This window comes from Euprymna scolopes, chromosome 27 (assembly GCF_053919585.1).
Source record: "Euprymna scolopes isolate OS-2025 chromosome 27, ASM5391958v1, whole genome shotgun sequence".
In the NCBI taxonomy this organism is placed as follows: Eukaryota; Metazoa; Mollusca; class Cephalopoda; order Sepiida; family Sepiolidae; genus Euprymna; species Euprymna scolopes.
This window is the reverse complement of record NC_136508.1, coordinates 35,014,346-35,026,764: the sequence shown is the minus strand read 5'-3', so window position 1 is coordinate 35,026,764 and position 12,419 is coordinate 35,014,346. Positions and strand designations below refer to the sequence as shown.

At 27.9% G+C, this 12,419-nt stretch overlaps 1 protein-coding gene across 4 annotated transcripts in view; it reads left to right on the top strand.

Annotated features, from left to right (window-relative positions):
- Positions 1–1,842: 1,842 nt before the first annotated feature.
- LOC145248811 (uncharacterized) overlaps positions 1,843–12,419 on the top strand; it is a 67,613-nt gene continuing 57,036 nt past the window's right edge. The window contains exon 1 of one of the 4 annotated variants that reach the window (XM_080110464.1): positions 1,843–2,782. The gene's annotated coding sequence lies outside the window, so the exon portion shown is untranslated. Of the gene's footprint in view, positions 2,783–2,861; positions 3,939–7,140; positions 7,330–12,419 lie in introns of those variants that run through there. The other 3 variants (XM_080110467.1, XM_080110466.1, XM_080110465.1) reach the window with 3 other exon arrangements.

Below are 12,419 nucleotides of genomic sequence, written 5' to 3'. Positions count from 1 at the left end.
AATGTGTAAAATACTCGGTAATTCAGTTGTGAGTGACACTTTTCTGGAGGTCGAAGGTTCAATCCTCAGTGCGAGTGACATGAAAAATACAATGCTTTTACTTGATTATGGCTGACAGAACAAAAGCATGCTACCCTCGTTGATTAAATAAATGGTTTAGTTCGAAATTTGATGCAGGTTCCCGAATTTAACAAAGATTCCCTGAATTTGACAACATACACCCAAAGAAGGTCGGAGGTTACATCAGCCGAAATGTCATTTGAATAATATTAAAGGCGAGAACAGTAGTTAGATTTCATCCAAATAATTTTGCTCGATTTTATGTTTTTAGAATTTAAAATGATTGGTTATTGAAGTCGCAACAACTTGAAAACGAATACGTTGCACATGCATATGTGTTCATGTATATGTGTGTGTCACACAAAATATATACACGCATACACATAACAAACGGTGTCAATATGTGTATTATCATGTCATGTCCATCTGCCATTGTCTTTATACGTGGATTTCTGTGCGAAGGATTCGGGATGTGTTGAAAAGAAATCAATAAAGTGCTCGATCACAAATGTCAGAGCTAAAATACAAATTATTTATATAAAAACTATATGTAACATATTTCAGAGATGTACCATGGTTTCATTGCATTTGATCTGTCTTTTAAAATCCTTTCAAAAATCCAAACAAATCAGTAATTCACGACATTAAAAAAAAAAAAAAAAAAAAAAAAAAAAATTGAAAAATCAAAAAAATCGCTGATGATTTGTTTGGATTTTTGAAAACCTTTAAAATTTATAAATATATATAACTCAGAACAGCTTGCTTTGGCGTTTAAACCGTCCATCTGGTTTGTGACTTCCAGTTTCCAAAACTTTGTCTGCTTACTATGTCATGGCTGCCCTTCCCGATATTAAAAGCCGCTGTTACTAATCATACACAAGGTGAACAATATTTTTTGTTTTAACTTATTTTAACATGTTTTCCTTACAAATAAATGTAATTTAACCCCACTGAGTTAAAAAAACAAACAAACAAACAAACAAACTGATTTAAATATAAGTATACAATATAAACATATTTATAATCATATTTACTGCTTTTAGTAGCGCTCCTGTGCATTCTGACGATTTTTTTTAGGCCTTAAAATATATTTTCTCTTCAAGGAAGGAGAGAGGTAGAAACTTGGTTTTAGTAGTGCTTTTGGTAGGGCCTCCTTAATTTTAATTAGTGCTTGCAGTAGTGCTCTGGAGGTTTCCTGAATTTTATTTTATTTTTTTCAACCATCACTTAAAAAAAATGTTTTCTCAAGGCAATAAAAGACAATATAATCTAAAAATCACTTTATTTCGAACATTTTTCATCTTACCCTTTATGGGTCAACGAGTAGACTAATATATATAAGGATAAAATACACGATATATCATAAAATAAAATACTGTGGAAACTGGATGTGTGGACAAAAAAAAAAAAAAAAAAAAAAAAAAATTAAGCATAGGAATAAATAATAAAAGACGGATTTTCCAGTTTCGTTTTAATTAACGAACTTCTTCAGAAAGAAAAAAGTTTTTTGATCTGAACAAAACCGGTAAAGCTCTCGTTTTTGATAATTTATTCCTGTTTATTTTCTTGTATTTTGTCTCTCACACACACGTGTGTGCAAATATATATATATATATATATATATATATATATTTATTCACACACGCACCAGCACCACCACACATACATATTTGTATTGTATGTAGTTAGATGTTGTAAATATATATATGCATGCAAGTACATATATATGTAAGACTGTGTGTGTGTGTGTGTGTGTGTGTGTGTGTGTGTGTGTGTTTAAACCTTGCTTTAGATGGTTAGGATTCTTTATTTCAAAATATCTTTCAACTCTTTCAACAATCCGATACATTTTCGTACAGATGTGATTAACTAAATAATTCAAATCGTCTCAATAAATATCGTGTCGCTATCGGGCAAGTGTGTCCATTGCATTAACTCTTTATTCAACGTTTCAAATGTTTTCCTACAAATAATAAAATTAAAAAAAAAAAACACACAAAAAAAAACTTATTGTGTTTGGCAAAGAAACAAAATTAAAATTAATGATAAAAAAAAAATAAGCTGTCAATTTTAAATCTCGAAATATGAACATACAATTTTTTTTTAACCATTTTCATTTGGAATCTTGCAAGACTTTTTGTACCGATTGCTTTCACTCAACAAACGCATATATTATCAGAACTGCCGTTCTCAGCAGCAGCAAATGAAAACGCCTGAAAATTTGTTGGCAAAACTTTTTTTGTCTTTGAGTGTTGAGTGAGAATATGGTAAAACTAACATTCTCAAATGGTTCCTTTTTTATTCGGCTAAATAGATAGGCGTCGCTGGTGCCAGTGAAAAGGTTGCTTGCTAATTCATAAGTATACTAAAGTTTAACTTCAAACGAACCTTTTTAAATGCACCATATTCTTTAACCAAAATTAATAGCAGACGGCCTACCATTAACGCGTTCCAGTTCGAGTTTTCGAATAACATCTCTACTAAATCTTGCGTTTTGCCAACCCACCACCCTTCACAACCTCAATTTCGTTATTAATAATAACTAAGATACCAGAAGTATTATTCGAACGTAAAAAAAAAAATATTTATTCATAAAAGACTGGGCTTTTCTATTTAAGTTAAAAAAAAAAAAAAAAACTAAGTGCATTTAAAAATACGAAAGTCCATGTTCCGATTTATATTTTTCCATTAATGTCGCTAGAGCTGTTTTGTGGCGAAAAAGGTAAGTGAAAAAAAAAAGTTTTTAGAATTTAAGAATTTCCGAGGTCGTTTGTTTTGGTTGTGATTTTTTGGTCTATTAGTGAATTTTCCAGTAGCAGAATGTCCATTGGAAGGTGTGGATGTAGGTCAGGTACGCGAGTTGCTATACGGCGGTGAGCGGGGGGGGGATAATGTTTATGATAGAAGCCGAGGGATGGGGAGGATGCAAAAAGAAAAGGAAAAAGAAGAAAAGAGGAGGTGATAAAGTTGAGTGAGGGGAGGAGTAGATGAAAGTGACATAGTTGGAGGAGGGGGCTAAGTGCATCAAGGATCCGTGAGGAAAAGAGGGAGGACGTGACTTAAGGTGAAGGGATGAGGACATAATTATGACGTGGTAGGAGTGGGAGGAGGGTCTACAACTGTAATCCCCCCACACCACTTCGCCCCTACTTTCTCTCTCTCTCTCTCTCTCTATACACATGACAGTAAAACCATTTAAACCTGAGCACGTTTTTTTCTCCTTGAAGCTAACATTTGAAAACAAAAAAATAAAAACGAATTAAAAACCATAATTGTGTAACTATTGAAATGTTTTTACGCCATTTTGTGAGAAAAGTATTTTCTTTTTTTTTTCAGCCGGATTTGGTTTAACGTTTAAAAGTTAGTAAAAAAAGCAAGCAAACAAACAAAAAACAACAAAAACAAAGAAAAAAGCCGCGAGATCTCGGTACAGGATGGGCGTAAACTGGGGGTTTGTTTTTGAACTTGGTTATTATGTAGATTGATCCCCCAGTTTAGGTACGTGTTGTATGTCTGTCTGCCTGGTGCGATCTCCAATACTTAGTTTGGCTACTTACTAGCAGCTCCTTGTGTCATCTTCCCTCTGCAGACATTAAACCGAAGACAGACAGATTCCTATCTATGTCTTAACCTAAAGCAGCCCCCCCTCCCCACTGCTAAAAGTGGGACAGTATTGAAGCGAGCCGAGTCCAACTATTTTCACTGACTCCTAAAGAACGAAAACCTGTCATTTTGTTCCCAGGAGTTTTCCACCCACAATCCATGCTGTATCCACTGTTTTTATTTACTTTGACCAAAAAGTAGCGACCACGAAGAATATCTACCAACGACAATAATTTCCCCACATACGTCGATCAAGTACTACACCGTTCGTCCGGGTTTGTTTTTATTTTTCTCTTTCTATTTTTTATGTTTAGCTTCTTTCTGCGTCCCCCACCCCCCATTTTCAACAAAATTGATTTATTTTATGTACTTAAAAAAAAAAAAAAGTGTTACGCAATATGGTATAGGGGGTGACAGAGAAAATTAGGATCCATCCATCACCCCTCCCTTTTTTCTTCGGGATTTTTTTTGTTTTTTTTTGCTTATTCAATAAAAACAAAAGACAACCAATAATTTTTTTTTTAAATCTCGTAAAATTATGTAATTATTTTTAATTAAAAATATCCGTTTAAATAAGTAGTAATCTATAAAAAAAAAAGAAAAGAAAAGAAAATAGTTCCAATTTCTTAATTTAAAGTAAGAAAAATTATGATTTTCAATTTTAATTTTCCGGCCCCCCCCCTTTTTTTTTCGCAACTTGCTGGAAATGTGGAAGTATCCGCCACCTCTTCCCCCTCATCCTCGTTTGAATTTATGAATGAAAAAAAGGCAAACAAATATTGGTTGTAAAAATTTTAAAGCTCATATTTTAAGAGAATTTCCGAAAGTAAAAATCATATATATATATATATATATATAATATATATATATATATATATATATATATATATATATATATACACACACACACACACACACACACACACACGTTTTCCGTAGTCAGTAAATGAAAGCAACATTCCATCGGACTTTTAAGTCCTACGGAAAAAAAAAAAACAGCGTGGGAGAAGGAGGAGGGAGAGGGAAAAAAAACTTATTTCTCTTGTTGAAATTGATTTTTTTTTTTTTTCAATTGAAAAACGAAATACGCGAAACCCCCCACATTTTCATTTTAAGCTTATAATATCTTACAAAGGAAAATTGAGCTTTTATTCCCCGCCATTTCGTTAATGTCTTAGCGGGTGAAGATTAGATCAACTAAACCAAAGGAAATAGAAACAACGAGAAACGTTCCAACGTTTGCCTCGAAAAAAAATAAAAAGATATTCTTTTTTCTTTTTTTTTTTTTAATCAAAATGGATCGTTATCTTCAAATTTTGCTTCTTTTTTTTATTGATTAGATTATTATTTTTTTTTTAAATTTGTTATTTCTGTTTTTGCAAAATTTTCTCCTGTTTAAAATTCGGAGGTCGCAGCCATCTTTAGAGGGTTAATAGTGTAATAATTGTTAATTTCATCCATTTTCGCTGTCCGTCTCCATCGTCATTTTTACTTTATTTCCTTGCTTTTCATTTTTCAACCAACATACAAGGTTTCGTGTATAGTACTTTTTCTTTTCTTTTTCTTTTTAAATTCATAATTCTGTTAAAATTTCAATTAAATAATTTTGATGCATTGAATGGCACATTAGGCCTATACAAGAAATATTTCGAAAATGTCATACATAGATGAAATATAGACAATAGTAAAAAAAAAAAAAAAAAATCATATTGCGTCATAAAAGCGTTATGGTTTCTGAAGCTAGTTATTCTTATTCATTTTTTGAAGTCCGTATTCAAGTCTTTTTTAAACCCCCGTTATTTATTTTTCTCCGTGATTTACTTGTGAACAACAGAAATTATATATATATATATATATATATATATATATATATATATATATATATATATATATATATTATACTATTTGTAATTGTGTGCGTTTTACTTATCTGATAGATCGGCAAAAAACTTGAAGGAGAGTAAAAAAAAAAACCTCCTTTCCTTTGCGTCCGTAAGCTTCGTTCCTGGAAGAAAAAAGAGCGCGTTTTTTTTCACTCCGTTCGTCTTCTACTCTGGCGTGGTTTTCTAATGTTGTTTTTAAGTGCGTCAAGCGCACATGGTGCGTCGCCGTGGACACCTCCTCCTTGACGGCTCGCACCCCCCCTTCCGGCCGACCGCTTTTTTTTTATAACCCTGCCTCTGTTTCTTTTTTTTCTTTTTTTTTAATTTCTCAAAGACCTTGACGCTACCCTTCTAGCATTTCTAAATTCTTCGTTTATTTGCGTGCATCAAACGGCACCTTCATTATTTCATATTTTTATATTTCTCCGTAATTAAAATGTCTATAGTAAAAAAAAAGTTTCTTCTTTTATCTATTCGTTTTCGTTATCGCCTCGGCTTTGTCGATGGTTCAATTTGGAGGAGGAGTCTAAAAAAAAATCCCGCCCGTTTTTCTCTCTTTCTCTTTGCCGTTCGTCTCTCTTTACATCTTTATTTCTTTCTTTCTCGCATTCTCTTTTTATCTATGTGCTAGCGTATTTGTGCGGACTTGGTAATGTCCCCTTGTTAGTTTTACGATAAAAAGTCGCGCACTGTAACGAGGAATAACGCGAAAGAATTAAAATTGCTCTTTCTAAAAAAAAAAAAAAAAAATGCTTTTAGTTTTCATTTTAAACAATGAAATATTATTATTCAACAATAACCTTTCAATTATTTTGTTTTGAATATACTTTTTACTTTTTATTTGCAAAACTTTTTTTGACGTCACCAAGTGCGCGAAAAAATACAAATAATTTTTTTTTAAAGAAAATCGAACTTATCAATAAAAAGCTTTATAAAATGAATCTTTCTTGCAGATTTTCATATTTATTACCGTAAAAAAAAAGGAAGAAAGTATATGTATCAATTATCTCTTGTTTTTATTTTATTTCTAAAACTTATAAAAATTAATTACGGTAATGAAAAAAGTTTTTCGTTAGCCTCATTCTAATTTTTAATAACAACTTTTTTCACATTAACGAAAAGTTTTATGACGCCTAAAAATAAAAATAAATATTAGAAAAAAATTCTTATTTCTCATTTTTATTTCATTCTCCATTAATTATTTTATTAATGACAAATAATTTAAAAACTTGTTTTGATTTCTGCCTGTTTTTTTTTTCTTTTTTGCACGGTTCGTTTTTGTTTTTTGTTTGTTTCTTGTATGTATGTGTTGTGTGACTAATGTTCCTTGAAAAAAGTATTGCTAGATATTTTTTGGTTTTGTTTAAATCATATGTTTAGGTAAAATTTTAAATAAAACTCCTTTTCCTCTTCTCTCTCTCTCTCTTTTTTTTTTTTTCTTTTTTTATCCGGCAGTAAATTTATTGTCACGCCTTTAGGCAACTACAAAATTGCATTTTCATCTTCCACTGTTTTATGCTAATTACGCATTGTGTGAAATGTGATGTAATAGTTGCGTTGTTGCAGTACTGTGTCACACACACACACACACACACACACACACACACACACACACACACACACACATAATTACATCTCCAGGAAGAAGAGGAACTGGAAAATTCTCTGGAAAAATTATATACTTTCAGATTTGCAATGCACGTTTGATGATTCAATCAGCTATTTTTAGCTCCGGTCATTATTGGCGTTCTCTTTATTGTTCGCGAGAGAAGAACAATTTCTGGTAGGAACGGAGCATCTCTCTTTATTTTCTTTTCTTTTCTTTTCCTTTTTTTTTTAGTTTCTTTTCTTTCTTTTTTTTTTTTCTTACTCCTCAAAGATTATCCTTTTTTTCTTTTTCTGACAACTGATAATAATAATGATAATAATAATGATGATAATAATAATAATAATAATAATAATAATAATAATAATAATAATAATAATAATAATTTTTCCCCTCTATAAATTTCTACGTTGACTATCTTTTTATTAAATTTTTATCACATTTATTTAATTAATTTATTTATTCTACTTTATATATAAAAGATACTGGATTTTTTTTTTCACTTAAAAACCACTTGTTGAGTGCGCAACTTTTTAATATTTTTTTTTTGTTGTTGTTTGTTTTACATTATTTTGCTAGATTAAAAAAAATATTGCTAATTTTAGTTATATTAGTCTATTATTTTTTGTTGTTTAACTATTATATTGGAGTAATTTTATAGCGGTGAAATACATTTGTAAAATAAATCTCAAGTTTTAACACAAAAAAGTTTCTACAGGTAAAAAAAAAAGTTTAATGTGGGTGTGTCTTGCAGTCTACTTTCGTATTCAAAAGTCATTTCGTTTGAATATTTTAACATTGTCCCTTCGACATTAATATTAATTATGCTAATACCTTTCATATATTATTATTATTATTATTATTATTATTATTATTATTATTATTATTATTATTCAAATAAATAAGTTTTTTTTTTCGTTAGGAGTCTTTTCTTTTCTTGTGATGAACATTTCCTTCTTTTTTTTATTTATCAATTGATGGGTTTAATTGTTATTTTTTATGCTTTAATTAAAATTCCCGTATTTTAATTTAATTATCAGAAAATTTGATTCAATCATTTTCTGCACGTTCTTGATTTAAGAAACAAGAGTTAACAAAACGATTCAGTGTCATGGAATTGTGAGCTTGATGCTCCGAAACACATATGATAAAGATAGTTTTAAACATCGTAAAAACAAATTAATAATAATAAAAAAAAGTTTTCTTTTATTTAAAGAAATTTTTTTTAAGAAAAGTATATTAACAGTAAAAGATGATTAAATAATTTTTTCCTTATTTTTTTATTATCATGAAATTGGTTTAACTGTTTTATTTTAAGGCATATAAACCCTATTCGTGTTTTTAAATACAAAATTAAGTAATTTTTTTTACTTCTCTATATCTTTACATATTCATTTGTTTTTGGTTTGGTTGCTTTGCTTTATGGCATATCAATAAGTTTCCAGTTATTTAATGCCGAATCCCTTAATTAAAAAAAAAAAAGTTTTTATGCTTGAAGTTTTTTTTTTATATCTTTAAATATTTCTTCAAGGTGATTGATTTGGTTTGGTTGTTTTAAAAAAGCAAATTATCGATTTTGAATATGCAGAACATGACCAAGAAAAGAAAAAAAAACAATAACAATAATCTTTGATGTCTTTTAGGCTAGGGAACCACTAACCAGTATCTTCAGCCAACCTGAACAGGTAGCACCAGTAGTAACCAAAAGAAGCTTTCTATGAACTTACTGAATTTCAAATATACCTAAGATATTTATCAAACTGAAGAAAAACAATGTTTTGAAAAATTATTAAATTGTAAAAAATTAAAAAGTTTCATGATATCTATTAACAAGAGGGAAAACATATGTATGGTTATACATGAACACATGAATAGAATCAATTGATATATATATACCACTATATATATATATATATATATATATATATATATATATATATATATATATATATACACACAGAATGGTGTATATATATATATATATAGTGGTATATGTATATATATATATATACATATAAATATACATATATATATACATATATAAATATATACATATACACACACATATATATATATATATGTATATATATGTATATATATGTATATATATATATATATATATATAGTTATATATATATATATATATATATATCACTATATATATATACACCACTACGTGTATATTCCACTTTATATATTTATATATATATATATATATATATATATATATATACAACTATATATATATATCTATCTATATATATATATATACAACTATATATATATATCTATCTATATATATATATATCACTATATATATATTTACATATATATATATTTATATATATATAACTATATATATTTAAATATATATATTTATATATATATAACTATATATATTTAAATATATATATTTATTTATATATATAACAATATATATTTAAATATATATATATATATTTATATATATACATACATTTATATATATATATTTATATATATTTATTTATACATATATATATATGAAACTATATATATATATTTATATATATATAACTATATATAGATATTTATATATATATAACTATATATATTATATACGTATATATATATATAAAACTATATATATTATATACGTATATATTCCACTTTATATATATATATATATAGATATATATATATTTATATATATATATATATTTATGTATATATATTTATATATATATATTTATATATATATATAAATTCATATATATATATTTATATATATATATTTATATATATGTATATATATTTATATATATATGTATATATTTATATATATATATTTATATATATATTTATATATATATTTATATATATATTTATATATATATAAAACTATATATATATATTTATATATATATATAAAACTATATATATATATATATATAAAACAATATATATATATAAAACTATATATATATATATAAAACCATATATATATATATATTTAAACCATGTATATATATAAAACTATATATATATATATATATATATATATATATATATATATATATATATATATATATTAGCATGGGCGCCCGGCGTTGCGCGGGTGTTTGGATGTGTATGTTGAGCAAAAGAAAAAAAAAAGTGGTAGTAGGAAGCAGGCTCGAACCTGTACCGCAAAAGGGGGAAAGAACGGTGTAAAACTTAACTTTTATGCTGTTACGACCGTCGCCAAACCGGAAGTGACATTTTTTAAAATTAAGGCTAGACAATCTAAAGGAGAGGATTACTTTAAAAAATATCGGCGAAAAAAGTTACCCCCACCCCTGTAGAAAAGTGCCTAGTTAAAGGGGAAGATATTAATGTTTTTAGCCAATTTTTCGATATTTGTCGTATGGAAGATCGAACTTTAAATCAATACTGATCTTGGTAAAATCCGTCGCCTCTATTTAAAGCTTAAGGCATATATGCAAACAGACATACATACATACATTTATATATTGGTAACTAAAAATTTTCGACCCAAACTGATGAAAAAGCCTGCCCTATCTCTGAATACCCTTTATGTAAAATTTCAAATATTTAGACCAGAAATTGTCTGAGTAATTTGGAAGAGACCGCAGAGGTAAATTTTTTTTTAACTTAGACCCCTATTATGACCCATTAACATTTATTGTTTTGGGCTTAATCAAGTTATTAAGTTAGATCTATGTCCAAGGAACCTATATCTAAAATTTCAAGTGCGTGGACCCAAAATTGTCCGAGGAGTTTGGTAGAGTTCTCAAAGGTCAAATCGTTGAACTTTGACCCGTAATTCGCCAACTTTCTGGCTAAAAACCGATCACATCGATTTTCCTAAATCTCGGTAACCTGTATATCAAATTTCGAGTCTGTAGACTAAAAATTGCCAGAGTTATTGCATTGGCAAATGTATACAGACACACAGATACACTTTCACTTTTATATATATATAGATATGAATATATATATATAAATATATATATGAATATATAAATATATATATGAATATATATATAAATATATATATAGATAGATGAATATATATATAAATATATATATATATATATGAATATATATATATATAAATATATATATATATGAATATATATATAAATATATATATGAATATATATATAAATATATATATATAGATGAATATATATATGAATATATATATAAATATATATGTATATATGTATAAATATATATATACATATGTATATATATATATGAATATATATATAAATATATATATGTATATATATATATGAATATATATATATAGATATATATATATATGAATATATATATATATACAGTGATGATCATATTTATTGGCACGGTAAAATAAAAGTTAAATTTTGTCTAATAAATTCTAAAAAAGGGATTAAATTAAAGAAAATAACAAAGTATATTATGTATTTTTAACTGGCCTTTCCGATGCAGCAATCGGATTTTAGAAAAAATAAATAACAAAGGAACAACAAACATAATTGCAAAAAACCCTTGTTCAAAATTATTGGCACGGCTTTGTTTTTCTTTCAGTATCAGTATAATATCAATCAATTTCCGGTTTACGTGCTTTCTGAACTTTTTTATAGCCATATTATGCTTGTTTAACGCTAATTCAGTGAATAATTTTTTTCAGATAATTTTTAGATAGCGATTTATTTAAACTATTATAAGTGACTAAATTATAATTTTCAATCGCCATGGTTTAAACTAAGGAACACAGCGAAGACGTCAGGAAGCTTGTTGTAGCATGCCATACCAATGGGGAGGGCTATGATAAGATTTCAAAGAAGCTAAACCTTCCCAAATCCACTGTTAGAGCCATAATAAACAAGTTCAAATCGCAAGGCCACGTTATGAGTTTAGAGGGTAGAGGGAGAAAAAGGATTCTTTCCCTAAGAGATGAACGGAAAATTGTTCGACAAGTAAAACAAAACCCAAGGATCTCTGTTGGGGAGATTGTTGATGAACAGAGCACCTCTGGAGTGAATGTATCTCGACATACAGTTGGTAGAGTTTTGAAGAGAGCTGGTTTAAAAGCATGTCGTCCGAGAAAGACTCCCTTATTGAAGCCTATGCACCTGAAAGCAAGGCTAGCCTTTGCAAAACGTCATATTGATAAAGATGTTGCATTCTGGAAACGTGTTCTATGGACTGACGAAACGAAAATAGAGTTATTTGGCCATAATAAAGTGTCTTATATTTACAGAAAATCTGGCGAAGCTTTCCTGCCTAAGAACACC